The 8,961-nt window shown below is 45.4% G+C and overlaps 1 long non-coding RNA gene across 1 annotated transcript; it reads right to left on the bottom strand.

Annotated features, from left to right (window-relative positions):
* Positions 1-540: 540 nt before the first annotated feature.
* On the bottom strand, positions 541-8,023 carry LOC149337652 (uncharacterized). Its single transcript, XR_016284415.1, has 3 exons — positions 7,640-8,023; positions 6,272-6,379; positions 541-667 (listed from the first exon to the last, which is right to left on the bottom strand). It is a non-coding gene; the product is annotated as an uncharacterized LOC149337652 (long non-coding RNA).
* Between the last annotated feature and the right edge of the window lie 938 nt (positions 8,024-8,961).

The raw sequence follows: 8,961 nt of genomic DNA, 5'->3' as shown, positions 1-8,961 counted from the left end.
CATAACTACCCTATTGAAAATACTGAACGTGGATTCTGCGTGCCTATCTTTGCGTGTTTATTGCCACGCACATTGTGACGATTGAGCGAGGTCGCAGAACGCGAGACATATTTCACACAATTTGCGCAAGCCGAGCAAGCTCGCAAATGCGACACATCTGTCACATAAAGTGCGCAAGCCGCGTAAGGCTCGTACAGCAGGAGACATCCTCGCGTGATATGCGCAAGCCGGGTGGGGCTTCCAGAATGTCCGAGAGCCAAGGGTGAGTCCCAGAATGTTCAAGAGCCTTGTCTGGCTCACAGAGCACTAGACAGTGTCAAATGGAGTTACCATCATGATACCGATAATACCTTGCATGGCTGCAAGGCTCCTACATCACTGCTCAACACGTTACGCCAATGCCCTACCTAAAGGCCTCCTCACCTGTCTGTCACTGCCTCATTCAGCATGCATGTTGTGAGATAACAAGCTTTGCAGCAATGGTGCTTCGTGGGATGACTCTCATGTGTGTAGCATGCTTGCAAAAGGACATAGATAAGGTCACCTTAACTGGCTTTATTAATGCCACATCCCTCATGACGGGTGCCACACAGTGGCTAAACAATTTCTTCAGCTTCTCCAAGTCCAGCAGGTTGGCGTCTTGATCCAGGTTCTCACTATGCAGCACCTGCAAAAAGGTAGCAGTATATGCAAAAAAATTCAGTTAATTTGTTTTCTCGAAATTCCAGAAAAGGGCACAAGTAGTTCTTCCATTAATGAACTAATGATGATTTCGAAAAGTATCAGGTTTGAAATACAGACATTGGAAAACCCGACTCAAGCACGCAGGCTGCTCAGCATCAAACCTGCACAAAATCTAATAACCGTGTCACACAGGCATTTTGAAGGCTTTCAAATGGCCATCAACTCAGTGGCACTTGAATGCAGCTAAATGGGCATTTCCAATAGCCACAGAGTCCCTAGAACAGTGTGGACATCTATCAAGATTTTGAAGGCTTTTCAGTGGTAGAAATTTCCACTCAGACATGGAGCACTCGCAACTTACACTAAGGAATAAAATCAAAGCAATTTAATCGCTGAAAGAATACTCAACATGAAATGTACAACTTATTTCACTGAAAAAAAAGAAGGCTGGCCACAAAACACTGCAGCAAGCGTATTATCACTGTTGCCAATAGCACAAAAACAATGAATACCACCTTTTCAAAACTGCGTGAGTGCTACAACAGCTTCCCAGCAAAATTATCAACTGTGACAGTGGCTCCACAGCAGTTTGGTGCGAGATGATGAAATATCTCTACGGCGATCAAGTATTCTGTGTAGCAGCGGCATAACTCCCGAGTTGAAGTGCAAATCTCAAAGCTCAATCTCCCACCTTAACTGTTATCTTTAAATACATATTTAAATTCATTGCAGCATGCTGCAGAAGTATGTGGTCAGATCATTCGAGAGGATACCTGCAAGCTATCTCAGGAGACGAAAGATCTGATGAAGAAACGCCAAAGCATCAGGACGTCTAACTTCAGAGATAGAATAGGACTAGGAGAGCTATCGAAGTTAATTATAAGTGCAAGGCAGCCAACATAAGAAAGTTTAACATGGAGAAAACCTAGCATGCTCTAAAGCATGGAGGTAGCCTAAAATCAGTGAAGAGAAAACTAATCACTGGTAAAAACCAGATGTATGCGCTGAAAGACAAAGAGGGCAATGTCATAAGCAATATGGATAAGATAGTTAAAGTAGCCGAAGAGTTCTACACAAATCTCTACAGTAGTGAATGTAATCAGAAGGTTACAGAGAGAGGCAGTAGAGCACAGCAATGGGACACCAGCCAGTAACGAGGGAGGAAGTAAAGAAAGCCTCAGGAGCAATGCAAAGGGGTAAAGCAGCTGGTGAGGATCAGGTAACAGCAGATTTGTTGAAGGATGGAGGAGAGATTATGCTAGAGAAACTAGCCACCCTGCATACGCTTGCCTCGTGACCACGAGCGTATCAGGAGCTTGAAAGAATGCGAACATTATTTTAATTCATAAGAAAGAAGATGTCAAGGACTTGAAGATTTACAGACCGATCAGCTTACTATCCATTGTCTACAAGGTATTTACTAAGGTAATCACTAATAGACTCAGGACAACCTTCGAATTCAATCAATCAAATGATCAGGCAGGCTTTCATAAAGGATACTCAACAAGAGACCACATTCATGCAATCAATCAGGTGATAGAGAAATGGGCAGAATACAACCAACCCCAATATATAGCCTTCATTGACTACCAGACAGCAATTGACTCGGTGGAACCACAGCTGTCATGCAGGCATTGTGGAATCAGGGTGTAGAAGAGTGTTATGTGAAAATATTGGAAGATATTTATAACGACTGCACAGCTACCATAGTTCTCCATAAGGTCAGCAATAAAATTCCAATAAGGCAAGGTGTCAGGCAGGGAGACACGATTTCACCAATGCTATTCACTGCCTGTTTACAGGAGGTATTCCGGGGCCTGAAATGGGAACAGTTGGGGAGAAGAGTTACTGGAGAATACCTAAGTAATTTGAGATTCCCTGATGGCATTGCCTGGCTAAGCCACTCAGGATATGAACTGCAAAGCATGATGAATGAGTTAGACAGGCAGAGCAGAATTGTGGGGCTAGAAATGAACACGCAGAAAACCAAAGTAATGCTCAACAGCCTAGCAAGGGAACAGCAGTTCACAATTGGTAGCGAGGTGCTAGAAGTAGTAAGAGGATATGTATACTTAGTGCAGGTAGTGACCGCTGATCCGGATCATGAGAGGGAAATAACTAGAAGAATAAGAACGGGGTGGAGCGCATATGGCAGGTTCTCTCAGATCGTGAAAGCCAGTTGCCAATATCCCCCAAGAGAAAAGTCTAACACAGCTGTATCTTACTGGTACTCACCTATGGGGCAGAAATGTGGAGGCTAACAATGAGGGTTCAGCTTATTTCAAGGACAACGCAGCGAGCTATGGAAAGAAAAATGATAGGTGTAACGTTAAGAGATCGGAAGCGGGCGGAGTGGGTGAGGGAAAAAACGCGGGTTAATGAAATCCTATTTGAAATCAAAAGGAAGAAATGGGCTCGGGCAGGGAATGTAAGGCGAAGGCAAGACAACCGCTGGTCCTTGAGGGTAACAGAGTGGATTCCATGAGAAGGTAAATGTAGCAGGGGGCGGCAGAAAATTAGGTGGGCGGATGAGATTAAGAAGTTTGCGGGGATATGGTGGCCACAATTGGCAGAGGACAGGGTTAATTGGAGAGACATGGGAGAGGTTTTGCCCTGCAGTGCGTGTAGTCAGGCTGCTGCTGCTGCTGCTGATGATGATGATGACAGCCTGAGCACACCTACAAAGTAAAACTGTGAACTCGACCCAGCAGCACTTTACTGTGTTGAAAGAGAACAGGTACAATTGAATTACTGCATTACCTTGTTATCATTAAAAAGTACAGGGCTCTAAGGACTTCCTAATTTACATCGAAACGAATGGTTTACAGTGAACTTTCACGGATTACACTAACAGGCACTGAAAATCCAACACAGCTGCCCAAGAGAATATTAGGCAGCCGCGCTAGCCTTCTTTTGCGCTATGCTACCTGATACCAGATTAAGATTCGAGAGCAATTTACTCATACTCTAGCACTGGGATACGTTATGCCCCAGACTGATGCAGCTGTCTTACTAAAGGCAGAGAAGCTTTCAGTGTGGGTCATGTGTGCTGTGGCGTGAACACATGCACAGGATCGCCTGCTACCATTCAAGTCCTCTGTGTACACAAATGCAGGTGCAATAGAAAACCCACATCACAAATTTGGCTAGTCTGGTCGGCCAAGCATGGGCCAGCTGATAGCACGAAGCAGCAGGTGCGACACATACCATCATCATCAGCCTGACTAGGCCCACTGCAGGGCAAAGGACTCACCCATGTCTCCACATTAACCCTGTCCTTTGCTAGGTGTGGCCACCATATCCCCGTACACTTCTTAACCTCATCCGCCCATCTAAGTTTCTGCCGCCCCCTGCTATGCTTGCATTCTTTTGGAATCCACTCCATTACCCTTAAGGACCAGCGGTTATGTTGTCTTCCCATTACAAGCCCCGCCCAGGCCCATTTCTTCCTCTTAATTTCAAGTAGCATGTCATTAACCCGCGTTTGTTCCCTCACCCACTCCGCCCCCTTTTGGTCTCGTAATGTTAGACTTATCATTTTTCTTTCCATAGCACACTTTGCTGTCCTTATTGTTTGGCACGTGTTTTTTTCTTTGTAATAAGGCATAAAGTATTATACATGAATTACCACATGGCATCCTCCTATGACCGCTAAATAATTTATAATCAAATTTCTTTCTCCTGCTGTATTTGTTTCGGTTTCGACAGCTGAATGATGGCTGTGACGTCAAAGCGAGGTTATTGGTCACGTGAGGCATGAAAAACTGCAATACAATTGGTACTTCTGGCTCTTAAGGAATGCTGGTGTTAGCGCTGTAGCGAATTAAAATGATGAAGCAGCGATTATAAGTGCAGTTTTACCACGCCTCACGTGACCTATAACCTCTCTTTGATGTCATAGCCATAGTCAAATTGTTCACCGAAACAGGATGGCAGAAAAAGTTGATTATAAATTATTCAGCGGTCTCACGCGAATACCAGATGGTGATTCATGCATAGTAGTGTCTTCCGCAGCATTATAGAGAAGAAAACATGCCACCAAGATTAGGTGTCTATACTCTTTTAAGCTGAACTCTTTTAATTAGCCTCCACATTTCTGTCCCAAAAGTGAGAAACATGCAGGCTAAAGAAAAGATTTCAGCTTAAGTACCAAAGTGGCTCTAATCACACGATGAAGCGGAAAAACTCTCGACACTTGAACAGAGAACAAATAGGAATACCAACAAAATTTTAGATTCTTGTAAGGCTATCAAGCATTTCTGAATATTGTAAACTGCACTTTCACACATACAGTACGCATGTATGCCAAGCTCACATTCAGTAGCCCTGTTTTCCGGCTGTAATTATCACGGTCTGAGCTCAGTTACAGATTTAAAACCAGCCAAAAGATGCAACACAGGAAAAGAGAAGAAAACAGGTTGGACTATCAATTGAATTTTTTGTGAAGGAAAAGAAGGCTCGCATGAAGATGCGCCACACATGACCCACACCAGCGAAAGGCAGGACAACAAATAACTGTCACTGATATACAAGCACGTCATCTAAAAGAGAAAATTCTTTCCGTTGAAGATTGACTAATGGCTTCGCTACTCATACAGCCATTGCCTTGGAGATATGCATCAAATACCTTACAGATTTGTTTACCACTTCTATACACCACTGAAGTGTCACAGAAATCAGGCGTACACACTGATGGGTCATCTTATGATTTACACTCACGACATTGGCACTGTAGTGCCAGATTAGAAGCTGCCTTCCCCCTAACGAGTTAGTGCTCACTCAGGAACACATTAAAGACACCTGCACATATCCCTGAAGTAGTTTCTTGCACAAGCTAGCGGAATGTGATAAACCACTTCCTGCAAGTCCTGAACCTAGTTTTATGGGATACCATACTGCTATCCCGGGTTTTAACAGCAGCGCAAAGGCCATCAACACAATGATTGGCGCAAAAATTACATTTAAAAATTTTCCCGACACTCGATTTGAACTCATGAAGTCTACACAAAGGACTCCATGATAACCGTTCTGAGGTGAATGGCAGTTCAGCCTAGCCTCTGGAATCTGTGCCAAAAAAAACGGAGTCAGCGCATCGCAATTTATTTCCGATATCAGCCAGTGCTGATGACAATTGTATATTTTGCTTTCTCTGGCTTATAAAGCTCCACTTTCAGAAAAAGTGTCGTCTTTGTGGTTAGGATGCGGAACTTCATCATCACAGGTCAACTTCAGCTTGCCATCAGTGTCCTTTTAATGCCTCAAAGTTGAACAATAGCTCCATTCATAGAGGAGGGCTGTGCATAAATTTCGACCACCAAAGATTCTTTAACATGCACTGACATTGCATAACACACGAGCAAATATGCATTTCGCCTTGTCGAAACGAAGCCACCACAATTCAATCCCGCGTCTTTGGGCTCAGTAGCCGAACACCAATGCAGTAGGCCACAGCAGCAGGTGAAAAACAAAAGAGAGCCCTTAATAGGCAACCTAACTTGCAAAAATCAACATAACGAGGGGTCACACAAGTAGCAGTGGACTAGGAAAATAAAAGCTACTTGTGTCGGAAGATGTCTTCAGTGCTTACCTCAAAAGCCTGCTTGCTTGCTGGGCATCCTAGCACCAAGTGAAAGGCTGGCACAGCTATACTGGAGAGCTTGGAAGAGGCATTGCTGGTAAAGCTATGTGGAGCTTGCTGCAAGGTAAAAAGACACATTTAACAGCAGCACAGTGCAAAAAATGGACTAGAATCAAGCATGTAAGGCAAAATGCAAGGCACAAAAAGGAGCCGGTCGCAGAATGGAACACGACTGTTTAACCACATTTCGAAGTGGGCCAGGCAACAAGAAATTCATAACCACGGCAGTCATTCACAAGCTAGCCTCAGACGAGACATCACTTGCATATCGATATCCAGCATCGTTTCTACAATACATGCCACCATTCAAAAGAACAGACCACAGCAGAACGATATTTTCAGTAGAAGGCTGGTTTGCTTCAAATTCTGCATGCGTCCCTCAATTTGAAATCTGGCATGATTAGCACTGATTTCACATTCTCACAGGTATGATGAATTAATAGTGCCAATTGCAGAAAAACCACACTTTTTCCTTTAACATCAAATAAGGTATTGGAGAGGTACCTCAGCATATTTAAGTCAAAGTCAGATTTATTTGCGCCATTGGTTATAATCATGAAACAATTAAGTTTATTCTTCGTACATATTAAAGGCTCAATTACCCTTAAATTTCACTGCAACTTCGGGATTTAGGCCAAATGGAGCTAGGGCACCTGTGTGCATTTTGCAGTTGTTTGTACCATTTCAGCTCCGAGCCAAAGTATGAAAAAGCGAATGCCAAAATAGAGGCGAAAAACTTCAGAGCAATTTGTTTTTATCTCACCGTTCTGCTATTCAAGGCTCGACTACACTGGCTCGGCTATAAGTACGAACGCAGCTGGATCATACGGAGCTTCGTACCTTAAATACACAATTTATAAAAGTACAAGTGAAATACAAGTGAAAGAGGAGGAAGCTCAATCCTAAGGCATACAGCTGAATCGCAGTCTACGTAGTTATACTGCTCGAGCGCTGTTACTTCAATTACAGCGTAACATGCGGCGAGAATGCAAAGCCCGGGCCGAAGATCTATTCGCGGGCACATATTCCATTCTCGGCGAGAGATGAATGGCAGTACGGCGGCAGTACGGCGCCGATATCGTGCACCCCGCGATCGGATCAGCTGTGCATATTTGCATGGCATACTGACCATGACCGTGTGACCACTGACACTACACGCGCATTCATGCCCGTGTGCCGCCAGCAAACAACCTTTCAGCGCTGCGTGCTGCCGCGATAGGCACTGCGTCTTCGCGTCTCTGTACTAGCTGTGTTGACGTGGCCAGTTGTGCGCAAAGGCTTTGAAATAATGAACAGGTTCGAAGAAAATTAACTTACCCCCAAGATGCGAGATGTCACCCGGGTAGTGGTCTCCCACCAGCTGCTCCGCCATGGAGGAAATGAGCCCCGCCGTCAGCATAGCGTTTCCAGTGAAGGCGCGCAAAGGACGACGCGCTATCCGTCGAGCCCGCTGACGCACGCTATAAACACAGGTTTAGCGAATTTCACTGCTGTCGGCACATCACATATCGGAAGAGTGACAAATGCTCATTCCAGCGATGGTTCACGCCCTCGGCACCACAAAGGAGGACCACGACCGACCACGACAAACGTAGCAACGCTGTCCGCCATGCTGTCCCTTCCCAGACGCTGCGTTCGTTGGCTAGCGCTTCGGCCAGTTCCGGCTTCCTTCGGCCCGTTTAGAAAGGCATCGCCTCCAGGCATTCCTCCAACAGGTCGTCTCTTTCTGGCTCTATGCTTTTGGGCAGTGCGATAGCAAAGGATTAAAACCAAATGAAACTTTCGTTACAAAAATAATTAAGTTCTTGTGCACATATTAGCATTAAAAACTTGAGAAATTTGTGACGCGTGGACGCATGAATATGCGTGTCGGTACATGCGTGCGTGCGTGCGTGCGTGCGTGAGTGGGCATGGTCTAGCGCGTCAAATCCAAAGCCTATCCGACATGCTGCATGGTTTCTGAGATCACCGCCGTGAGCTTCGCTTGTTTTCTCGTGCTGCTGCTGGGCGGTCTTGTGCGCCGCTGTTACTGTGCTGGAATCGCAAAAGAAGAAGGATTACCGGTGTGTGCTGCCGGTGGGCGCGCTCTCATCCAAGAGTAGTAGCAGCTCCCAATTAAGCGATCCGTCGGGGCATATGTGTTATGGTTGTCTGGTCGACAACGATAATGAGGTCAGCAGTGCGGTGCCGTCGTTTGATGAGTCGAACCTTTCGGCCTATTGCTCTGCTAACTTCGTTGCAAAAATGCCTGGCTCATAAGCAGCGACAGTGGTCATTGTTTCTGTGGTGTGTTTCGATTACAAGACGGCGCCCTTCTACAGTGTGGCTTCCTTGGAAACTTAGTCGGCGGTGTGCCTGCAACGCCTGTCGCTGTCAGCTCAAACTGACCGCCTGCGAGCGCTGCCTTCTTTTGCGATGTGAACGGTGACGGGACACTTACTGCCTGTGGCCGGAGCTTATAGCAAAAGCGAAGAGTGTTTTCTGTGAAGGTTTGACGAAGTGCGTGTGTCAGTCTGGACCCTTAGCAAGTCATACGAGATGCGACATGCAAAAGTGGTCCACCAGTCGCTTCAGCAGAAAGGAGTGCGGATGTTTTTTACGTTACTTCAATCTAGAACTGCCCATGCAAATATTTCAAC

This window comes from Amblyomma mixtum, chromosome 7 (assembly GCF_055824585.1).
Source record: "Amblyomma mixtum isolate Tamu chromosome 7, ASM5582458v1, whole genome shotgun sequence".
NCBI lineage: Eukaryota > Metazoa > Arthropoda > Arachnida > Ixodida > Ixodidae > Amblyomma > Amblyomma mixtum.
The sequence above is the reverse complement of the archived record's forward strand: the minus strand, read 5'-3'. Positions and strand labels throughout refer to the sequence as shown.